The sequence below is a fragment of the Oryctolagus cuniculus genome, chromosome 14 (genome assembly GCF_051225735.1).
Source record: "Oryctolagus cuniculus isolate XC-2025 breed Fujian yellow rabbit chromosome 14, ASM5122573v1, whole genome shotgun sequence".
NCBI lineage: Eukaryota > Metazoa > Chordata > Mammalia > Lagomorpha > Leporidae > Oryctolagus > Oryctolagus cuniculus.
Genome location: NC_142880.1, coordinates 31,954,689 through 31,979,504, shown reverse-complemented (window position 1 = coordinate 31,979,504; position 24,816 = coordinate 31,954,689). Strand labels below are relative to the sequence as shown.

General features: G+C 40.8%; 1 protein-coding gene across 1 annotated transcript in view; it reads left to right on the top strand.

Moving 5' to 3' along the window:
* The first annotated feature begins 1,076 nt into the window (after positions 1 to 1,076).
* The window catches only part of PJA2 (praja ring finger ubiquitin ligase 2), a 78,457-nt gene continuing 54,717 nt past the window's right edge, over positions 1,077 to 24,816 (top strand). The window contains exon 1 of the mRNA XM_002713961.6: positions 1,077 to 1,295. The gene's annotated coding sequence lies outside the window, so the exon portion shown is untranslated. The remainder of the gene's footprint in view (positions 1,296 to 24,816) is intronic.

Sequence of the window (24,816 nt, the reverse complement as noted above, 5' to 3'; positions counted from 1 at the left end):
ACCCCGCCCACCCAAGGAAACTAGTGTTTTCAAGCAATCTGCAAGATCCCACCGGGAAATTAGGAAATACAATGACAACATGAATTCTTTCTCAAGTTGTGAAGGAGCTGGGTAGAAAAAGACTCCGAGCTCACACAGCAGCACGTGCGAAGGCAGAGTTAAGTACCAAGTGGGGAACGGGTTCTTGCAAAGATACTCACAGGTACTCCAACGGCTGCGCTGGGAATCAGACTTGCTGCCACAAAACACGCAGCAAGTTCCCACAAAACCAACTTTCTACAGTAAATTACGGATGATTTGTTTCCATCAACAAACTAGCGTCAGGTCCCTAACAGGGGCTGTCACAGGGCTGGAGGCGCGAGGCGTAGGGAAGCGATCGACCCATCCCGAGCGCCGCGGCCAGGGGCAGGGGGAGCGGACGAGCAGGTGCATTTCAAGGCGGCGACGCGTGGCCGAGTGCGGGACGAAGCGGCGCTCGGCATCGCGGGCGTAGCCAGTTACCCAGGTCTAAGCGAAGCCAGGCGTCCGGGGACTACCGCGGGCACTGCGGCCACGGCTTAGCAGGGACCAGGCGGGTCTCCCCCCGCAGGGGCAGGGCCTGAACTTCCGCCAGGTTCCCAGTCGAATCAGGACCGACCCGACGGCTCCATCTTGGCGGCCGCTCCCGGAATTCGTGATAAAGTCCTCACTGCGCCAGCCCTGCCCTCCACACCCCCCTGGGCTTTCCCGGAGACCCGCCCTCTTCCAGCCCGCACCACAAAAGGCTGTGCGGCTTCAGCACCGCCCCTGCCCAAACGTCGCAGTGCTGCGGGGCAAGGAGGCGGAGTCGGGCGCCGTCTTCCCGCTCCTCGACCAATCGGCGAGGGCCCCCCCCACGAAAAACACGACGCTGAAGACAGTGCGAGTATTTTTCCCTTTTTCTGCCACGTCCCAACCATTGACGCGAGCCCACTCCTCAGGCTCCCATTGGGCGTGCGCGTTTAGCCCCCGGCAGAGGCTCCTGATTCCTATTGGCCGGCTAGAGCTCGGGGGCGGGGTCCGCGCGCCGTGCTCCTCCTCCTCCGCCTCCCCACCGGGTCCGCCGCCGCGCAAGGGGCGGGACGCGCCGCCGCCACCTCTGCTTCCGCCGCCGCCGCTACCGCCGCCGCGCCGCCGCCGCCGCCGCCGCCGTGCCGCCGCCGCAGCCGCCTGCTGCTGCGCGTTCGGCGGGGGAGGAGTCGGAGGCGGAGAAGAAGGCGGTGGTGGCGGGTGGAGGATCGAGCGCTGTTCTCGCTCCGGAGCCGCTGCACATTTCGGTGAGGGGCTTTTTTTTTTTCTCCTCTCCTTTTTTTTTTTTTTTTTTCTTTTTAAAATCGGGCTTGTTCGGATGTCAGCAGTGTGGGGGTCGGGGCGAGGAAATGGCTGCCTTCATCTGCCGTTCTTGCCTCTCTGGAGCAGGAGCGGGGCCTGTCCCCGGCCCGCAGCGCCGGCCATGGTGGGTGGGGTTGATGGCTGGGAAGAGGCCTTCCTCGCCTCCTGGGCCCTGTCCGCGCCGGGGGCCCCGCGGACGCCGCGTCCCCGACGGATGGCAGCCCTCGGCGTGGTGGTGGTGGTGGTGGTGGTGGTGGTGGTGGTGGTGGGGTCTCCGCCGGCCGCTCTTCCTCGGGCCTCGTCTGCTGTCCTTGGTGCCCCGGCCAAGGACCCCGCCGCCCTTGTCCCCACGCTCGCGGCCGGGCGAGTGCGCCGCCCGCCAACGCCTCCCACCCGCCTGCGGTGCCCACCGGGCGAGCCGGGCCCCTGACGCCGCAGGCCTGCGGCCCCCTCCCCCCGAAACCTGCCGTGGCCGTTGCCGGCCGGCTGCGTGTGCGTGCTTCCCGACGGTCACGGAGGCCCCGGGCGCAGACACGCCGTGGGCAGCGTAGCCGTCGGGGTCCCCCGGTCCCGGGAGCCCCTTGCCTGGGCGCGGCTGCCCGGGAGCGCGCCTCCGGCGGGCCGCCGCACCGCCGGTGCTGGCCTCCCCGGGACGACTGCTAGTTAATCATTTTGCGCACTTCCAAAATGGTGAGTTTAAAGCCGCTCAGACCCAGTCGAAGAGAGGGGGAGGCGGTCCAATAGTGTTTTTGCAGGGTGCAAGAATAATCGGGGAGGTTTCCCTGGCTTAGACGTAACAGAAAAATTACATCTGCATAGGCACTGCTCCGAGTCCGCTGGTTCTGCGAAGTTGACGTTTTTCTTAAAAAAAAAAAAGGTTCACTCCATTCTGTTATTTTTATCATGAAATGTTTGGTCCCGCTTCTTTAAAATGGCAGTCACCTTTGCTAAAGGCTGCAGATCAACTGAAGAGTATGTAAATAAAAGCGAAGATAACAGAAATAAAGGTCTCAACTTTTTTTCGACTTTTGTCGTTTGTCTGGAATTGGTTTTCAATTGTGAAATAACCACTTCATTTCTGTTGTTAATTACAGATGTGCAGGCTTGGTGTACAGTCTGAGATGTAAATAAAGGACTCTTAGGTGAAATGTGAAAAATTCTTCTCCTCCCCCAGTCTCACTCCAGTAACTGGACTTAACAGTTTACTGTTAATCTTTCAAAATTTCTTTTACAAATGCACTTTGAAACACGTGGACATCAGACATGCACAGTGCGTTGGCCTTTTTTCTTGAAGTGGGAGTATATCCAGCACTTTTGTCCATCAGTCGTTTTTTTCACCTGATTGTACATCTTGGCCGAGAGTTTCCTGGTCGTGTGTGGCTCTCTCCTAAAGGCTTGGAGAGGAAGTGGTAGTTCATCAGCCAATGGGCTGTTACTCAAGCAGCCAGCTTCTTATTGGAAGACGTTTAAGTTAATTGCAGTTTCCTTTTTCAGTCACAAATAATGGCTTATAATGAAGTCCACTTTCTGATTTATTGCTTGATGTTTAATGACCTCCCTTAGAGCCTTGATTTACAAATTTTCAAGTGTGGAGGCCTGGAAGGTAAGAAGCACACCTCCCACTTCTTGTCCTACCTGGCATCCTAAGAGTAGTCCCTGAGAACAAGTCAGCAAACTTCCTGTGTGAGCTGATTTCTGGAGCATGGATTCCTAGGAACGGAATTACTTAATTAAAGGGTGGGCATATTTAAACTTTTGATAACCATTTATCTGTCATCTTTTGAAAATATGTTCTGCTTAAGCTTTTTCTCCTACTAGACAAACTTCAGACTCAAGTAAAAAGTATCCTGGGCTATATTGTATGATGTTGTATTGAACTTTTAGATTAATTTAGAGAGAGCTGACCTTTACAGTATGAGTCTGTCCCCTTGGAAGAGGTGTTCTCTCCATTTTATCCACGTGTTCCTTCATATTCTTAGGGAATACAAAATTTTATAGTTTATCTTTTGCCTTACATATGACATTCTGAATATTCCTAAATGTTTTGTAGTTTTGATTGTTGTGGTAGATGGTTCAATAACATTTTTCTTCTGGTTATAGGAAAGTATTTGAATTCCTAAGTTTATCATGTAGCTAATCATTTTATTGGGTTGATGATGATTTGAAAATCTTTACTGTTTCGTGGTTTCCTTTCCAGTGTTGATAACCTAATGAATTTCCCTCATTGCTTTATCAATCATAGCTACTATCTAATGTTAATAATAGCACTAGTAGTGAAGCATTGGGTGTTCCTGACTTGAAGGGGAATGCTTCTGTTTCAGCTTTTATTAGGGTGTTTGCTGAAGCTTTCTGATCAGTAGCCAGTATTAAAAAATTTCCTCCTATTCTTGGCTTTCCAACATGACTCTACTGTTTTCATTTTATTGATGTTTTTGATAACCATAAATAGGTATTGAGTTTTCTTGGATATTTTTGACAATTTTTGTGGGGAGTCACCACAAAAAAATACTGGTGTCACCAGTATTATCTGGTTAATATTTTTCTAAGAGAGGTTAAATTAACCTTGAGGCTACCTTCAATACAATAAAATATACTTATTTGGAAGTAGAGCTCATTTTGTTTGGATAAATGTGTGCTCATGTCACTACCGTCACAACTGCACAAAATATTTTTGTGACCTGATCAGGATAGAGAAGATTTTCATCTCTCTTTAAAGTGCTCTTTTGTCATTTTGCAGTAAATCATGCTTTCACCCTCAGCACCAGGGAATCATGCATCCTCTTTTCTCATAATATATTGATCTCATTGATTCTAGAATTTCATATGAATTAATTATATAATGTAAATTCCCACTCTCTTTTCCTCTCAGCATTTTTGTTTTTTAAGATTTATTTATTATTCAAAGGAAAGAGTTGCACACAGAGAGAAGGAGCGGCACAGAGAGAGAGAGGTCTTCCATCCACTGGTTCACTCCCCATTTGGCTGCACTGGCCGGAGCTGTGACAATCCGAAGCCAGGAGTCAGGAGCTTCCTCCAGGTCTTCCACATGGACTTGGGCCGTCTTCTGCTGCTTTCTCAGGCCATAGGAGAGAGCCAGATTGGAAGTGGAGTAGCTGGGACTTGAACCGGCGCCCATGGGATGCTGGCACTGCAGGTGGCGGCTTTACCCACTATGCCACAGCACCAGCCCCTCAGCATGTTTATGAGGATCACCTGTGTTTTTGTGTGTTTAACTGGTTCACCCCTTCTTATTGCTGAATAGCAGCCCATGGTGATGATTTACACTTTCTTGACCATTTCACCTATTTCTGAATATTTGGATTGTTTTCCATTTGGTGGTGGTGTTAATAAAACTCTTCTGAATATTCATTCATTTTGAGTTTTGTGTCAACATGTTTCTGTTTCTCTTGGTAAATAGCTAGAAATGGAATTATGGCATTGTATGATAAGTGAGTGTTTCACCTTTTAAGAAACTGCCAAACTGGTAGACATGCCAGACTATTGCATGTCTACCAGTAATGTATGAGAGTTCCAGTTGCTCCACATACTCATCAGCACTTGATTATTTCAGTCTTTTTCATTTTAGCACTTTTTGTAGGTGTTGTAGTAGTATCACAATGTGATTTTAACTTAGGTTTACCTGATGACTGGAGGCTGAGAATTTAGTCATGGGCATGTCATCCTGTCTAAAGGATTTTTTTCAGATTTTTTTTTTTTTGCCCAGTTTAAGAAATTGAGTTGTCTTACTAAATTTCAAGAATTTTATACATTGGTTTCTTTTACTTTAAAAAAGAGGAGCCTCACTCAACTTTTTCTTTCTTTAGGTAAGATTTATTTATTTGAAAGGCAGAGTTACTGAGAGGGAGAGGCAGGAGATACATTCCATCCGCTGGTTCACTCCCTGAATGACCACAACAGCTGGGGTTGGGTCAGGCTGAAGCCAGGAGCCTGAACTCCATTTGGACCTTCTACATGGGTGGTAGGAACCCAAATATTTGGGTCCTCTTCTGCTTTTCCCAGGCACTTTAGCAGGGAATTGGATTAGAAGTAGAGCAGTTGGGGCTTGAACTGGTGTTCGTATGGGATGCCTACGTCACAAATAGTTTACAGTATGCCACAGTGCCAGCCCCTCCAACTGAGAATTGTTTTCCTAGTGCAAGGTTGTACAGATTTCCTCTTTTCTTTGCTTCTACAAGTTTTGTAGTTTGGTCTTTTACATCAAAGTGTGCTTGTTCCACGTTGCAGGTTCATTTTGAATATGGTGAGTGATGGTGGTCCAGGCTCATTTTCTTTGCAATTGGAAATGTAGTTTGTTTTGCTTCTTGTGTCAGGAGCATTTTCCTTTCCCCATTGAATTAACTGTCAGAAATCAATTGAACATAAATGTGACTCTTACTTCTGGACTATCCCCTTGATTTTTCTGTCTATAATTTTGCCAGTAGTATTTTCTTTTTTTTTTTTTTTTTTTTTTTTTTTTGACAGGCAGAGTGGATAGTGAGAGAGAGAGACAGGGAGAAAGGTCTTCCTTTTCTGTTGCTTCACCCCAGAATGGCCGCTGCGGCCGGCGCACTGCACTGATCTGAAGCCAGGAGCCAGGTGCTTCCTCCTGGTCTCCCATGCGGGTGCAGGGCCCAAGGACCCTGCACTCCCGGGGCACCCCAGAGAGCTGGCCTGGAAGAGGAGCAACCGGGACAGAATCCGGTGCTCCAACTGGGACTAGAACCCGGGGTGCTGGTGCTGCAGGCGGAGGATTAGCCTGTTGAGCCATGGTGCCGGCCCCATGTTTATTTATTTATTTATTTTTTTACTTTGTAGTGAGTCTTGAAGTCAGGTAATATGAAGTCTTGAACTTTATTCCTTTTCAAAATTGTTTCGACTGTAATTACTTTTCCATAAAACTTATAGAGGAATCTTACTGGTTTCTATTAAAAAGTCCTGAGAGAATATTAATTTGTGTTGTGTTGAGTATATCAATCAGTTTGGGAACAATTGGTATGTTTATGTTGTGTCTTACGATTCATGAACATAGGTTTTCTGCATTTATTTAGATTCTCATTCTTTTGTAAACATCTTGTGGTTTCATCATCATCATACAGATATGTTGCTTGTTTTGTTAGGTTTATATCTAAGGATTTAATAGTTTTTGATACCCTGGGGAATGATTATATTTGTTTCCATTTTTACTTTTTGCATATTGACCTTGAATCCTGTTACATATCCTAGTCATTTTTTTCTAGATTCTTTGAAGTTTTACTATGTTATTTGTGAGTACAGAGCAACTTACTCTTTTTCAATTGTATGTGATCCCTTCCCTCTTTTTTTCCTTGCTAATTTCATTGGCTAGGATTTCCAGCATGATGTTGAATAGAAGTGGTGAGAGCAGATACACTGGTCTCGTTTGTGATCTTAAGAGCAGTCCTTTCTGTCTTTCATTTTTAATTGTGACAAAGTGGTGCTATAATCTGAACATATCCTCTCCAAATTCTTATGTCTAAACCTAATCTCCAGTAATAAGGCATTTGGGAAGTGAAAGAGATTGAATATTAATGGCTTAGTGTCCTTATAAAAGAAGCCCCCAGAGAGATCCCTCCTCACTTTTAATGTATGAAGATTGCAGTCTAAGAACCAGAAGTGACCCCTCCCTCTCCTGGAAGCTTCTGACACTTTGATCTTGGACTTCTCAAACTTCAGAACCTGAGAAATGTTTCCGTTGTGTATTAACCAGCCCAGTCTCTCAAAAGTTTGTTGTAGTAGCCTTAATGGACTAAGATAAGTAACCTTTTGTCACATTAAGGACATTCCCTTCTATTCTTGGATTGCTGTGCAAGTGGATGTTGAGTTTGGTCAGATTTTTAAAATTGTATTGATTGAAATACTCATGATTTATTTATCTTCAGTGTTAATGATATGTTAATATAATCTCAAATGCTGAATAACCTTGTATTTTATGATTAAATTCTACTTGATGGTGCATTATAATTTTCATAAATTGATGGGCTATATTTGCTAATATTCTGTTGAGTTTTGGGATTTTTTTTGGTTCAAGAATGATACCTCTTAATTATTTATGTTAGGGGAATGCTGGCCTCATAGAGGGGAAATCTTTCTTCCTCATATTTGCCCAGAAAAAAAAAAGATGTAAGATTACCATTATTTGTTTGTAAATGTTTATTAGACTTTACAGGCTAACCCTTCTGGGCTTACAGTTTTCTTTGTTGGAAGACCTTTGCAAGATAGACTCAACTCCTGTAGTAGGTAGAAGTTGTTAAGGTTAGCTATTTCATGAAAACTTTCAGATCTTGGTGATGTGAGTCACTTTCCCTTACTATTACAAGTATTAAAGATTTTTATCTTTTTAAGGAATTGGACTGTTGTTTCTTACCCTTTTGATGTCAGTAGCATTTGTAATGATGTCTTGCCTTTTCACTCCTGATGTTGGCAAAGTAGCCTCTCTCTTATCTTTGTTAGTGTGATTTCAGGCTTAACAGTTTTATTAATGTTCTCAAATAGCTTGTTTTTAAATTTTATTTCTTTTTTATGTTTTTTTATTTCATTAGTTTCTGCTTTTATCTTTTTTTTTTTTTTTTTTTTTTTTGACAGGCAGAGTGGACAGTGAGAGAGAGAGAGACAGAGAGAAAGGTCTTCCTTTGCTGTTGGTTCACCCTCCAATGGCCGCCACAGCCGGCGCACTGCGCTAATCAGAAGGCAGGAGCCAGGTACTTCTCCTGGTCTCCCATGGGGTGCAGGGCCCAAGTACTTGGGCTATCCTCCACTGCACTCCCTGGCCACAGCAGAGAGCTGGCCTGGAAGAGGGGCAGCCGGGACAGAATCCGGTGCCCCGACCAGGACTAGAACCCAGTGTGCTGGCGCCGCAAGGCGGAGGATTAGCCTAGTGAGCCGCGGTGCTGGCCTCTGCTTTTATCTTTATTTCCTTCGAGTTTAAACTTTCCTATGTTAATTTTTTAAACATTTATTTAATAAATATAAATTTCCAAAGTACAGCTTTTGGATTACAGTGGCTTTTTCCCCCCAAAACCTCCCTCCCACCTGCAACCATCCCATCTCCCGCTCCCTCTCCCATCCCATTCACATCAAGATTCATTCTCAATTATCTTTATATACAGAAGATCAATTTAGTATATACTAAGTAAAGATTTCAACAGTTTTCAGCCACACAGAAACATGAAGTGTAAAGTACTGTTTGAGTACTAGTTATACCATTAATTCACATAGTATAACACATGAAGGATAGAGATCCTACATGGGGATTAAGTGCACAGTGACTCCTGATGTTGATTTTAATAATTGACACTCTTATTTATGACGTCAGTAATCACCCTGGGCTCTTGTCATGAGTTGCCAAGACATGGAAGCCTTTTGAGTTCACCGACTCTGATCTTACTTAGACAAGATCACAGTCAAAATAGAAGTTCTCTCCTCCCTTCAGAGAAAGGTACCTCCTTCTTTGATGGCCTGTTCTTTCCGCTGGGATCTCCCTCACAGAGATCTTTAATTTAGGATTTATTTATTTATTTATTTATTTTGCCAGAGTGTCTTGGCTTTCCATGCCTGAAATACTCTCATGGGCTTTTCAGCCAGATCCGAATGCCTTAAGAGCTGATTCTGAGGCCAGAGTGCTGTTTAGGACATCTGCCATTCTATGAGTCTGCTGTGTATCCCACTTCCCATGTTGGATAGTTCTCCCCTTTTTTATTCTATCAGATAGTATTAGCAGACACTAGTCTTGTTTATGATCCCTTTGACTCTTAATCCATCTTTATGATCAATTATGAGCTGAAACTGATCACTTTTAACAAGTAAGATGGCATTGGTACATGCCACCTTGATGGGATTGAATTGGAATCCCCTAGAACATTTCTAACTGCCGTTTGGGGTAAGTCCGATTGAGCATGTGCTGAACTGTACATCTCCTCCCTCTCTTATTCCCACTCTTACATTTAACAGGGATCACTTTTCAGTTAAATTGAAATGCCTAAGAATAATTGTGTGTTAATTAAAGAGTTCAACCAATAGTATTAAGTTGAACAAAAAATACTAAAAGGGATAAAGTATTAAGTTGTTCATCAACAGTCAGGACAAGGGCTGATCAAGTCATTGTTTCTCATAGTGTCCATTTCACTTCAACAGGTATACTTTTTGGTGCTCAGTTAGTTGTCACCAATCAGGGAGAACATATGATATTTGTCCTTTTGGGACTGGCTTAATTCACTCAGTGTGATATTTTCCAGATTCCTCCATTTTGTTGCAAATGACCGGTTTTCATTTTTTTTTTTTTTTACTGCTGTATAGTATTCTGTAGAGTACATATCCCATAATTTCTTTATCCAGTCTACCGTTGATGGGCATTTAGGTTGATTCCAGGTTATTGTGAATTGAGCTGCAATAAACATTGAGGTGCTGACAACTTTTTTATTTGCCAATTTAATTTCCTTTGGGTAAATTCCAAGGAGTGGGATGGCTGGGTTGTATTTTAGGGTTACATTCAGGTTCCTGAGGAATCTCCAAACTGACTTCCATAGTGGCTTTACCAGTTTGCATTCCCCACCAACAATGGGTCCCTTTTTCCCCACATTCTTGCCACCATCTGTTGTTGGTAGATTTGTGTATGTGAGCCATTCTAACCGGGTGAGGTGAAACCTCATTGTGGTTTTGATTTGCATTTCCCTGATTGCTAGTGATCCTGAACATTTTTTTCACGTGTCGGTCATTTGGATTTCCTCTTTTGAAAAATGTCTATTGAGGTCCTTGGCCCATCTCTTAAGTGGGTTGTTTGTTTTGTTGTTGTGGAGTTTCTTGATCTCTTTGTAGATTCTGGTTATTAAACCTTTTTCGGTTACATAGTTTGCAAATATTTTTTCCCATTCTGTTGGTTGTTTCTTCACTCTCCTGACTGTTTCTTTTGCAGTACAGAAACTTCTCAATTTGATGTAATCCAAATTGTTTAATTTTTTAAGGTGTAAGCTTGTGTAATTGGTTTGATACCTTCTTTTTCTTCAAAGCACTGTTTTAGGTGCTCACATAGCTTTGATATGTTGATATATTGTTTCTAAGTTCCAATATGAATTACGTAAAAGTTTTTGTTTAATTTTAAATATCTGGTGGTTTTGCTTCTCTCTATAATTGGTTTCTATGTTTGCTTTTATTGTAAATGGGTAACATGCTTCACATAATTTATTTTAAATCAATTTTTAAAGATTTATTTTTTTATTTTTTTGTTTTGTTGATAAGAGTTGAAGTCTCCAATTATAATTTGTAGATTTGTGTATTTCTACCACTTATCCTGGTCGATTTTTCCTTTGTATATTTTGTATTTCTGTTAGATACACTTATGTCTAGGATTATTATGTCATCTTGATGAGTTCAACTGTTTATCATTATATGGTATCCCTCTTTGTCTCTGATAGTATTTCTTGTTATGAAGTCAACTTTATCTAATATTAATATAATTTCTTTAGCTTTATTTTGATTAGTGTTTGTATGTTGTATCCTTTTCCATCCTTTAACTTTCAGTCTATGCCCTCTTATTGTAAGTTTACTCTAGACTCTGCTTTTTAAAATTTCTTCCTGGCATTCTTTTAATTGCACTGATTAGGCCATTTATATCTAATGTAATTATTGATATGGTTGGATTTAAATCTACTGTCTTAGTAATTGTTTTCTATTTAATTAACCTGATTTCTGCTACCTGTTTTAAAGTCCAGTTTGTCTTCAGTAATGGCTCATCATTTATACATACTTTTTTCAAAAAATTACTTTCTTGAATGTTTTACATGTTTAATAGCAAACTATATTTAAGCAGTGCTATACCTTTTTTTAAAATAGTGTCAGATCTCTAAAACAGTATATTTCAAATTTCCTTGTACTATTTTTTGGGATATTTTACATTTTACTACATTTTACTTTTACACATGCTATAAACCCGTAATACTTGGTTATGGTAGTTGTTCCTCTGTATTTGAAGAAGATTGGTTTCAGGGCTCATTGGCACTACTGAAATCTGGATGCTCCAGTCACTAATGTAAACTAGCATAGTATTTGCATATAACCTGTGCAGTTCTTTTATATACTCTAAGTCATCTCTAAATTACTTACAATATCTAGTGTTTGTACATGTTATGTAAATAGTTGTATTGTTTAGGGGGAAAATGACAGGGAAAAAGGCCATTGCATGTTCAGGACCTGTGGTGGTTTTCTGCCAAATGTTGTCAGGATCCAAAGTTGAACATGTGGCTGTAAAAAGCCAATTGTAATTGTGGTTATTTTATACCTGTGCTGTCCAGCATGATACTTAATAGGCAATGTAGCTATTTAAATGTGATTTTGAAGTACTTAATATAAATTAAGTTAAAATCCATTTCCTCTGTTGTATTTGCCAAGTGCTTATTCCTTTTGCCTGAAGAACTTCCTTTTACATTTCTTTTTTTTTTTTTTTAATATTTATTTATTTTATTTGAAAGTTAGAGTTACATAGAAAAGAAGAGGCAGAGAGAGAGAGAGGTCTTCTATCCACTGGTTCACTCCCCAATTGGCCGCAACAGATGGAGCTGAGCCAGTCCGGAGCCAGGAGCCAGGAGCTTCCTCCAGGTCTCCCACGTGTGTGCACAGGCCCAAGGACTGGGGCCATCTTCTGCTGCTTTCCCAGGCCATAACAGAGAACTGGATATGAAGTGGAGCAGCCAGGTCTGGAACTGGCGGCCATTTGGGATGCAGGCACTGCAGGCAGCGGCTTAACTTTGTATGCCACAGCGCTGGCCCCAGCTTCCTTTTACATTTCTTGCAAATCAGGTATACTGTAGCTCTCTCTGATTGCCTCAAAAATACTTTGTTTTACTTTTTCTTTTATAAGATATTTTGCATGATACAGAATTTAATCTTGCATAGTTTCTGGACAGGTGTCAATTATAATTCTGTTTTCCTTCCTTTCTCTTCCACTTTATGTATAAAGATGTTTTCTTTGTCTTTTTTTAATATAAAGATTTATTTATTTACTTGAAAGAGTTTGAGGAGAGACAAACAGGGAGAAATCTTCCATCCTCTGGTTTAGTTCCCAGACGGCTGCATTGACCAGGGTTAGTCTGGTCTGGAGGCAGGAGCCAGGAGCTTCTTCTGGGTCCCTGTGTGAGTTGCAGGGTCCCTAGCACTTGGACATCTTCTGCTACTTTTCCCAGGGCATTAGAGGGGAGCTGGATCAGCAGTGGACCAACTGTGACTCAAACTGGCACCGATATGAGAAGCCAGCATTGCTGGCAGTGGCTTCACCTGCTATGCCACAATGCTGACCACCCTCCCCCCCTTTTTTTAATGGTGGGTGGAGTTTGATAAGTCTTGGTATGTATGTACGTTTGTATTTGTATTTACCTTGCTTTTGGAGGTGGTCACAGAACTTACTGAATTTATAATTTGGTCTTTTAAATAATGTTTGGAAATATTTCTATATTTTCTCTTTTATAATATTTCTTTATTCCTATTTACTCTTCTTTCTTTTTGTGAGGTTCTAATCACAATGTTTGCTTCACTTAATACAGTCCTGTTCTACTTTTTAGAGTGTTTTAATCACTTAAAAATAATTTTATAGGGGCTGGCACTGTGGTGCTGTGAAAGCCGCCTCCCACAGCATGGGCATCTGGGCTGCTCTGTTTCCAATCCAGCGCCCTGCTACTATGCCTGGGAAAGCAGCAGAGGATGGCCCAGGAACTTGGGCCCCTGTGCCCACATGGGAGACCTGGAAGAAGCTGTTGGCCCAGCCTTGGTGATTGCAGCCAGTTGGGGAATGAACCATTGATTGGAAGATCTGTCTGTCTCTGCCTCTACTGTAGCTCTGCCTTTCAAATAAATAAACAATAAAAATCATTATGTAGATACAGTTGGGTAATTTATTATGACTTACTGCACAACTCCTTTATACTTTTTTGACTAGTCTTTTGAAGGACCCATGAATGCATTCCTTATTTCTGTTATTTATGTTTTATTTCTTGCATTTCTTTCTATCTCTTGAAATTTCTCAATTGTCTGTATTGCTTTCCATCTTTTCTGGTACAGCCTAGAGTAGAGTAATATTAGTTTTTTCACTTTCCTTTCTGAGAGACTCAACATCTGGTTCTATTTATTGTTTTGTCTCTTGGTGTTTTTTTCTTTTTTCCAATTTTGATTGAATAGTCAGCATTGAAGGTCAGTAGATTGTGGTAAAATTTTTTTTAAAAGATTTATTTATTTATTTGAAAGGCAGAGTTTCACAGAGGGAGAAGGAGAGGCAGAGAGAGAGCGCTCTTCCTTCCACTGGTTCACTCCCATTGGCCACAACCTTCTGAAGCCAAGAGCCAGGAGCTTCCTCCAGATCTTCCCACCATGGGTACAGGGGCTCAAGGACTTGGGCCATCTTCTACTGCTTTCCCAGGCCACAGCAGAGAACTGTATTGGAAGTGGAGGAGCCGGAACTCCAACCGGCACACATATGGGATGCTGGCACTGCAGGCGGTGGCTGTACCCGCTATGCCACAGCGCCAGCCCCAGGTAAATTGGGTCTAAATGATGTGCTAAGCATTTAGTGTGGTAAGGCTGAATAATCAATGAGTGATCTGGGTTTGGATATTTTTGTTGTCATGGTTACTTTCAGTGTGCCAATTACCTTGACATTTGAGGTACCTGTTTTTTCTAAGTGTTATAACTCTGTCCTCAGCCTTCCCTGTGTGCCTGTGACTCCCCAGATCCTGTCTTTTTCCAGTAGTGGACTTGTAACTTGATGCTGACTAGCCTGGGGATGGAGGCACAGGGTGTTCTGTCTTCCCCGTCTGTGCTCAGGGTCTATACTCCCCTTGTCTCTTGATCTTGGGGATGGGTCTGTGATCCTATTCCTTCTCTCTGTGGTAGCCAAACTCTGCTTCCTATCCTCAGTGAGGTTTTTGTTTGTTTGTTTTTTGACAGAGTTAGACAGTGAGAGAGAGAGAGAGACAGAGAGAAAGGTCTTCCTTCCATTGGATCACCCCCCAAATGGCCATTACGGCGATCTGAAGCCAGGAGCCAGGTGCTTCTCCTGGTCTCCCATGCGGGTGCAGGGGCCCAAGCACTTGGGCCATCCTCCACTGCCTTTCCGGGCCACAGTAGAGAGCTGGACTGGAAGAGGAGCAACCGGGACAGAATCCGGTGCCCCAACAGGGACTAGAACCCGGGGTGCCGGCGCCGCAGGAGGAGGATTGAGTCAAGTGCCGGCCCCTCAGTGAGTTTAAGTTTTATTAAGGAGAGTCTTTCTGGCCCTTTTCCAGTCATGAGAGATCTCTAATATGACCAGGACCATGAACTTTTTGCTAACCTTAATCCAGGAGTAAAGATTTATTTATTTGAGAGGCAGAGTTACAGACAGAGAGGGAGAGACATCCACTGGTTTACTCCCCAGATGACTTGGGTTGGGATCTGAAGCCAGAGCCAGGAGCTTCTTCCAGGTCTCCAACATGGGTGCAAGGCCCCAAACACTTGGGTAATCTTCCACTGCCTTCTCAGGCCATGAGCAGGGAGCTGGATCAGAAGTGGAGCAGCTGGGACTTGAACTGGTGCCCATAAGGGATGCTAGTGCCACAGGCAGATGGTTAACCTACTATGCCACAGCTCTGACCCCAAAGTCTTGTTTCACTTATCCTTACCATAGCCACAGATAAGGTCGATGCTTGTCACCCTTCTGATGGTTTAAGGCTTTTTTCTGTGGAGCAGAAGAGTTATGTTAGGTTTCTTCAGCAATTAACAGAAAAATGAGCTGATTTTTCTTTTCTTTATTTTTTTTTTAAGTTTATTTATTTATTTGAAAAAGAGAGAGAGAGGAGAGATCTTTCACCTGGTAGTTCACTCCCCAGATGGCCGCACTGGCTGGAGCTATGCCAATTCGAAGCCAAGAGCCAGGAGCTTTTTCTGGGTCTCCCATGTGGGTGCAGGGGCCCAAGACTTGTGCCTTAGAAACTGCTTTCCCAGGCCATAGCTGAGAGCTGGATTGGAAGAGGAGCAGCCGGGACTCAAACCGCATATGGGATGCCAGCACTGCAGGCAACAGCTTTACCCGATATGCCACAGTGCCAGCCCCAAACTGATATTTTTTTATCCATTTACGTGATGTGTGGTATCTTTTAACTCCCCTGTTAAAAGTGTTTTTAACACTTTTTCTCCCCAGTGTTTTAGACAGCTTGATTACCATGCTGCCTCAGATCTGATGGCCTTAAGAGAAGTGACTTTGGTTTATCTGGCACTTTTTTTGTTAGTCTGGGAATGATATTTCAGGGTTTTACATCTTAGAACTTTTTACAACAACTGTTTATGTGACGTTTAATTGTGACTTTTTCTTATCTTGATGTTATAACCAGCTTAGTCTATCCCTGTTACTATAGCAAAAAAATCTGAACCTGCTTAATTTATAGAGAAATGAACATTTATTCTTTCAATTCTGGGTCCTGGAAGTCCAAAGTCAAGGAAGATTTAGTATCTGGGAGGGTTGCTCTTTGCTTCCAAGACAGCACCATGCTGCTGTGTCCTTACATAGTGGAAAGGGGAAGGGCAGATGTCTTTACTTCTGCACTTTGATGAGGTGCTAATCCATAGGCCCTGACTCTCCAGTTTCTTCCTACCATCATTAAGTTTCAGCAAATTTTGGAAAGGGACAAAAACATTCAGGCCATGGTCAGTACTAGTAAATTTTCTTGTAAGTTTCAGATTTTTTTCTTTAAGTTTTTTTGGCTTTTTAAAATGGATATTTCTTTTTGATTTTTTTTCTACCTTTCCTTTCCTTTTTTTTTTTTTTTATATTCTGTTTCCCTTCCTTCTCTTCCTCCAGCTAGAACATTATATGTTGCCAAGTAGAAGCGGTGATAGGCATTTAAAAAAAAAATAGAATGATATAAACATTTCACCATTAAATACAGTTTTTGTTGTAGCTCTTTGGTAGATTTTCTGAGGCTTAGGAAATTCCTTTTATTTTGTTGTTTGTTGAGAGTTCTTTTTTTTTTTTAAGCTTTTTTTATAAATAAAATCTTGCTTAACCTTCATTTAGTCTTAAGTTCTTTTTATTTTTTAAATATTTATTTATTTATTTGAAAGAGTTACACAGAGAGAGGAGAGGCGAAGAGAGAGAGGAAGGGAAGAGGGAGGGAGGGAGGGGTCTTCCATCCGATGGTGATGGTTCACTCTCCGATTGGCCACAATGGCTGGAGCTGCGCTGATCCAAAGCCAGGAGCCAGGAGCTTCTTCCAGGTCTCCCACGTGGGTTCAGGGGCCCAAGCACTTGGGCCATCTTCTTTTTCTTTCTTTCTTTTTTTTTTTTTTTTTTTTTTTAAAGATTTTATGTATTTATTTGACAGAGTTACTGACAGAGAGAGAGAGACAGAGAAAGGTCTTCCTTCCATTGGTTCACTCTGTAAATGGCTGCAACGGCCGGGCTGTGCTGATCTGAAGCCAAGAGCCAGGTGCTTCTTCTGGGTCTCCCACATGGGTGCAAGGGCCCAAGGACTTGGGCCATCATCTGCTGCTATCCCAGGCCACAGCAGAGAGCTGGTTCACAAGTGGTGGAGCAGCTGCGCCCATATGGGATGCTGACACTGCAGGTGGCAGCTTTATCTGCGGTGCCACAGCACCTTGGCCCATGAGAATTTTTATTCTTAAGGAAAGTTGAATTTTGTTAAATCTGTTTTCTTCCCTATTGAGGTGATTGCTGATGATAATGTAACTTATCACATCTAATGATGCAGATATTTTGGAATAGACTCAGTATTACCATTATGTTTATTGTAATTGATTTGCAAATATCTTCATACTTTTCATCTTTGCTAATCACTAGAGCTGACCTGTAGACTTCCATTTTTGTAAATTGACTGGCTGTGTTATACAGATTTTACTGTGCCTATAAAAGGAACTACATGTTTTCAGAACAAGCTATGAAGCTTTTTTCTGATCTCTGAGAAGTTAGTTCAGCATTAGCATTATCTTCCTTGAGTGTTTGATAGAAATTTCTATTAACACCTGTGGGCCTCATGCTCTTTCACTGGGAAATATTTACTCTGAATTTCTTTAGTGATTGTAGAAGTGTAATGCCTTTTTGTTAACTTTTGAGTCAGCTTCAGTAATTTGTACTTTTCTTGCCATTTGTACAAATAAGTTTGCACATTTATTATTTGTGTGTATCTTTTTCATCTTTATTTCAAATATGAAAAACAGATGCACGGAAGTTAAATAATTTGCATGATATGAGTAATCTAGTCAAGGACCAAATTGAGAAATTGCCCAGGATGTTTTCACACAGGCTTTTAATAAACATAATTTGAATAAATGAGTTAACCAAGTTTTGTAATGTAAAAGCCACATACTTCCCTCAAATACATTAAGAATTCACTTGAAAGGTTTCTTGATAGCATCAATAAAGGTACAACACATTGTACAGAAATTGTATGTTGAAATAGTCTGGAATGATGTGGAGGAGATGACAAATACATGCATTTTCTAAATCATACCAGATTTCATCCTATACAACCAGACTTGTTTAATCCAAGACAAGAAGCCTTCCAGGATTTATTATAATATAGTCATTTAATCATCACATGACCAATTTTATAAGTATAGTGTATATTTTTATTTATATGTTTTGTGTAACTGGGTAATAGCTACTTGATAAAACAGTGATTTAGATCTGACAACCTCTGCTTCATCTGGAGTTCTGTTCCAGTTATTTGGGCTCTCCTGCCCCTTTTCCCTGATTGCTTTCTAGAGCTTGAACTTTCTTCCAGTTACTATTAAGGTCTTCTCTCTTGGTGACCTGTACTCTTGGACACTATGAGAACACTAGGGGAATCTTATTTATCCTGTTTGGGATTCTTTGGACTAAGAATAATTCATGTCTTTCATCAATTGTGACACATTCTTGGCCATTTTATCTTTGATTATGGATAGCTATCCCCTTCTCTCATCTCTTTTTTGGAATGCTGAGAATTATGTGGGGTCTTAAAGAAGTTCATAGAAAATGCCCATTATGGGAGAAAAAACCCATGGATTTCAAAAGTTTTTGCATCAAAATAACTTATTTTTAATACCAGTTTTCCACAGCCATTTTGAAGTCCTCTCGTATTTGCCACTTTCTCACTGTTTCCTCCATGTCTCTTTTCTTCTTTTTCATGAGTGCATTTCTTTCTTTCTCTGTATTATATCCTGGTCATTTTTTCCCCCTAATTTCTGTCTTCTGATTTTTTTCAGCTTGATCTAATTAGCTATGTTTAATTTATTTTTTCATTCATGCATTGTTTAATTATGTATATTACATTTTTAGAGATTTTATTTCTGTTCCCTCTGGTCATTTTAACTCTTTTCCTAGTTACTTTATGTCTCATTTTTCACATATTAAAAGAAAAAGTCTGTTAATCTTAGTATCTAAATCTTAATATTTTGATATCAAGAATGAGAAGCATTTTCTTACTGGTTCATATTTTGCTAACTCATGTCAGTTTTATTTTTCATTTTACTTTGCTGTTTTTATTGTGAACCTACATTCTTTGGATTTTTTTACGTGAGAATTCTGACCTGGGTTGAAATTTGACTTGAAAGGTGACTTTCACCAGAGGAGAATTAATTAGCTTTACTTTTGCCATGTGCTTGGAACACTGTACCCTGAGACTAATAATATTCTCAACTGTGGCTCAGGGGCTCATGCAGGTAGTATTAATGTAACCACAAATCTAAATGAGGTGGGGGCTTGTGGGTTTGAATTATTAGGCAAGACATTCCTTTTCTTCCCTGCCATCTTTCTGCCACGCAAAGATAAGATACTTTTATGAGCGTTGAATTGAGAGGGATTTTTGTTTGTTTTTTGATTGGCTTATGAGTACCATTGGGAAATGGAAATAAAGAAGTTAAATTTTCATGAGCTCTTGTTCTATGCATATGTTCTTTATTCTCTGATACTTACTTTAGTTATTAGAAGGATAGCCATATGTCCTAGTGTGCCTGGGATAATTCCACTTGTGTTTTTTTCTTATGTAATTATTAATTGTATCTGTTTACATTCTCAAAAATACCTTACTTTACCAACCTAATTTTCAGTGCTAACAAAGCCATTAAAATGTTTTTCTGCCATTTACAAAAGCAGCACAAGTATTGGGAAAGAAAATTGGGAAAACAAAGAAGATGGAATAAAAATCACTGGTAGACCCTAACTGAACTAGGATATATTTTCTTCCAGTAAGTATTTAAAAGTTTGTATTGGAGTATGCATGTAGAAATGGGTATAAACTATTGGGTATGCAACTTCAATAAGTTAATGCAGATTGAAGTCAGTTTAAACACTAACTAAATCAAGAAGTAGATCATTAGTACGTTTGTTACCTTTTAACATTTTCTTCTCCTAAAAGGTGCTTACTTTCTCTTGATTTCTAACATCATAGATTGATTGTACTTGTTTTGAACTTGACAAAAGTGGAACCTACAGTCTGAACTTCTGTATTTCATCCTTTTTGTTTTCATTGATCTTTTTGGTGAGGTAACATTCATGCTTGTGCGATTCATTCCTTTTGGGGTTAGCTGCATTTTTGTTGTATAATATTCTTTGTGTTCAGTTCCACTGTTTTTGATCATTTGGGTTGCTTACAATGCAGGGTTATTGTGAGCGGTGCTTCTCTGAACATGCTTGTACATGTTGATACACATTTCTGGAGTGGATTGCTTAGCGATAGCATGTGCATATGTTTAGCTCTGGTAGGAATTTTCCAAAAGTTTTCCTTGATGGATACACATATTTACACCCTTAATCATATATTAAAATATTCTAGTAGCTATAACATTCATACTAATGTTTGATATAGTTAGTCTTTTAATTTTGGTCTCTGTTGTGTAGGGGTAAATTGTTTTAATTTATATTTTTTGACTACTTATGAAATTAAAACCTTTTCATTTTTTAAAAACCATTTGAGTATACTTATCTTGAATGTATGTCTTCAGATTATCCCATTTCTTTTAGATTGCTTTATTCATGTTTAGGAATGATTTCAGATTCCCCTATTGATTTTGGGTAAATTCTTTATATATTCTAGATGCAAGGTCTTTGTTACTTACATGTAATATATTTCTTTTTATTTGTGGCTTCTATTTTTAATCTCTCAATGGTATCTTCTTATGAATTGAAGTTTTAGATTCTATTATAGTACAATTTATTGACCTTTTTCTTTGTTTAGAATTTGTGTGTGTGTGTGCCTTTCTTAAGAAAATCTTTCCTTATGCCAGCATCATAAAGATACCCTCTTTTAGGAGATTTACTGTTTTACATTTAGATCTACAGTTCTTTTGGAAGTGACTTTTGCATTTTTGGAAAATAGGCCAAATTTTATTTCTGCATTTAGTATCCAAATACTCTAGTATATTTGGGGAAAAGCATCCTTTTTTTTTTTTTTTAAGATTTTATTTATTTCTTTGAGAGGTAGATTTACAGACAAAGAAAGGGAGAAACAGAAAGTTCTTCATCCCCAAGTGGCCAGAGCTGAGTTGACCTGACTCAGGAACTTCTTCCAGATCTCCCACACGTGTAGTACAGGGGCCCAAGCACTCGGGCCATCTTCCACCGCTTTCTCAGGCCATAAACAGAGAGCTGGATTGGAAGAGGAGCAGCTGGGATACAAACCGGCACCCAGATGGAATGCCAGTGCTGCAGGCGGAAGCTTAGCCTACTACACCACAGCGCCGGCCCAAAAACATTCTGTTCTTAACAGCTCTGCAGTGTAGCGTTGTCATAAGTCAAGTCTACATAGCATGCATGTGTTTCTGGATACTATTCCTATGCTGTTCAAGATGGAATTCACCATGTATGGCTGTTTAACAGTGGCCAGTGTTGTAGCACAGTGGAGTCAGCTGCCCCTAGTGATGCTGGCGTCCCATATTAAGAGTGTTGGTTTGTGTTCCAGTGTTGCTCTGCTTCCCATCTACCTCCCTGAAAATGTACCTGGGAAAGCAGTTTAAGCTTGAACATTGCAGTTTCATCATTGTAGAAAGTTCTGTGGGACAACATTATTTTGTTCTATTCCACTGATCTATTTGCCCATTCCTATCTCTATATTAATAATTCTATGGGTTTTTAAATTTTTCATATTTGAACTGCAGAGAGAGAGACAGAAAGACCCCCACCCACTGACTCAACGCAACCCCCCTCTCCCCCAAATGCCCACAACTAAGACTGAGCCAGGCTGAAGCAGGGAGCTGAGAACTCAATTCAGGTGTCCATGTGGGTGGCGGGAACTGAACCACTTGAGCTATTGCTTGCTGCCTCCCAGGGTGCACAGTAGAGGAAGCTGGAATCAGGAGCAGAGACAGGACTTGAACCCAATCACTTGTAGGTATCCCAGGTGGTATCTTAACCTGTAGCCAAAATGTGTGCCCATATTACAGGTTTTTAAAGGTATGGTTTGTAGATGAGTTGAATCTTTCTACTTGTTCTTTTTTTTTTTTTTTAATTTTTTTTTTATCTTTTATTTAATGAATATAAATTTCCAAAGTACGACTCATGGGTTACAATGGCTCCCCCCCCCCATACCGTCCCACCCACCCACAACCCTCCCCTTTCCCACTCCCTCTCCCCTTCCATTCACATCAAGATTCATTTTCCATTATCTTAATATACAGAAGATCAGCTTAGTATACCTTAAGTAAGGATTTCAACAGTTTGCTCCCACACAGAAACATAAAGTGAAAAATAATAGATGATTTTTTTTTAAATGATGATGAAATCAGATCAGACCTCTTGTCATGTTTAATCCCAGTGAGAGTCAAGTTGGGAATTGATAATTTCTTTTTTTTTTTTTTTTTTTTTTACAGAAGATCAGTTTAGTGTACATTAAGTAAAGATTTCAATCGTTTGCACCCCCATAGAAACACAAAGTGAAATATACTGTTTGAGTACTCGTTATAGCATTAAGCCTCAGTGTACAGCACATTAAGGACAGAGATCCTACATGAGGAGTAAGTGCACAGTGACTCCTGTTGTTGACTTTACAAATTGACACTCCTGTCTATGGCATCAGTAATCTCCCTATGCACCAGTCATGAGTTTCCAAGGCTATGGAAGCCCCTTGAGTTCTCCGACTCTTATCTTGTTTAGACACGGTCATAGTCAAAGTGGAGGTTCTCTCCTCCCTTCAGAGAAAGGCACCTCCCTCTTTGAAGACCTGTTCTTTCCACTGGGATCTCACTCACAGAGATCTTTTTGCCAGAGTGTCTTGGCTTTCCATGCCTGAAATACTCTCATGGGCTTTTCAGCCAGATCCAAGTGCCTTTAGGGCTGATTCTGAGGCCAGAGTGCTATTTAGGACATCTGCCATTCTATGAGTCTGCTGAGTATCTCACTTCCCATGTTGGATCACTCTCCCCTTTATTTATTCTGTCGGTTAGTGTTAGCAGATACTAGACTTGTTTATGTGCTCCCTTTGACTCTTAGTCCTTTCATTATGATCAATTGTGAACTGAAATTGATCACTTGGAATAGTGAGATGGCATTGGCACATGCCACCTTGATGGGATTGAATTGGAATCCCCTGGTATGTTTCCAACTCTACCAATTGGGGCAAGTCAGCCCGAGCATGCCCCAAATTATACATCTCTTCCCTCTCTTATTCCCACTCTTATGTTTAACAGGGATCACATTTCAGTTAATTTTCAACACTTAAGAATAACTGTGTGATAATTACAGAATTAAACCAGTCATATTAAGTAGAACAGACAAAAAAAAAATACTATGAGGGATAATGTATTAAGTTGTCCATTAGCAGTCAGGGCTATGCTGATCAAGTCACCATTTCTCATAGTGTCCATTTCACTTCAGGAGGTTTCCTTTTTGGTGTTCAGTCAGTTGTCACCGATCAGGGAGAACATATGGTATTTGTCCCTTTGGGACTGGCTTACTTCACTCAGCATGATGTGTTCCAGATTCCTCCATTTTGTTGCAAATGACTGGATTTCGTTGTTTCTTACTGCGGTATAGTATTCTAAAGAATACATATCCCATAATTTCTTTATCCAGTCTACCGTTGATGGGCATTTAGGTTGGTTCCAGGTCTTGGCTATTGTGAATTGTGCTGCAATAAACATTAGGGTGCAGACCGCTTTTTTGTTTATCAATTTAAACTCCTTTGGGTAAATTCCAAGGAGTGGGATGGCTGGGTCGAATGGTAGGGTTATCTTCAGGTTTCTGAGGAATCTCCAGACTGATTTCCATAGTGGCTTGACCAGTTTGCATTCCCACCAACAGTGGGTTAGTGTCCCTTTTTCCCCACATCCTCGCCAGCATCTGTTGTTGGTAGATTTCTGTATGTGAGCCATTCTAACCGGGGTGAGGTGAAACCTCATTGTGCTTTTGATTTGCATTTCCCTGATTGCTAGTGACCTTGAACATTTTTTCATGTGCCTGTTGGCCATTTGGATTTCCTCTTTTGAAAAATGTCTATTGAAGTCCTTGGCCCATCTCTTAAGTGGGTTGTTGGTTTTGTTTTTGTGGAGTTTCTTGATCTCTTTGTAGATTCTGGTTATTAACCCTTTATCTGTTGCATAGTTTGCAAATATTTTTTCCCATTCTGTCGGTTGTCTCTTCACTCTCCTGACTGTTTCTTTTGCAGTACAGAAACTTCTCAATTTGATGCAATCCCAATAGTTGATTTTGGCTTTGACTGTCTGTGCCTCCCGGGTCTTTTCCAGAAATTCTTTGCCTGTGCCAATATCTTGAAGGGTTTCTCCAATGTTCTCTAATAACTTAATGGTGTCAGGACGTAGATTTAGGTCTTTCATCCACGTTGAGTGGATTTTTGTGTAAGGTGTAAGGTAGGGGTCTTGCTTCATGCTTCTGCACGTGGAAATCCAATTTTCCCAGCACCATTTATTGAATAGACTGTCCTTGCTCCAGGAATTAGTTTTAGATCCTTGATCAAATATAAGTTGGCTGTAGATGTTTGGGTTGATTTCTGGTGTTTCAATTCTGTTCCATTGGTCTATCCATCTGTTTCTGTACCAGTACCATGCTGTTTTGATTACAACTGCCCTTCTACTTGTTCTTTTTAAAGACTATTTTTACTGTTTTGGCTGTTTGCTGTCCTGTTTAAATTTTAGATTGACCTTATCAATTTACACAAAAAACTTGCTGAGATTTTATTATACTTATACTTCACCTATAGATTATTTTAGGAGAATTGATATTCATAAAATTGAATCTTCCATGCCAGTAAACATAGTATTTATGTTATGTATGCATTTAGTTATGTCTGCTTTAATATTTTTCAGTGATGTTTGGCATTAGGTTGATTTCTAGGAATTTGTTATTTTTGATTGATATTGTAAATATGCTTTTTAGATAGCATTTGTAATTTAGCTTTGTAGCTATGTATCAGAATATCATAATATATATCAACCAGTTCAAACCTACTGTAATGGGTTATCTCTAAGCTCTTCCACTTTTGATGT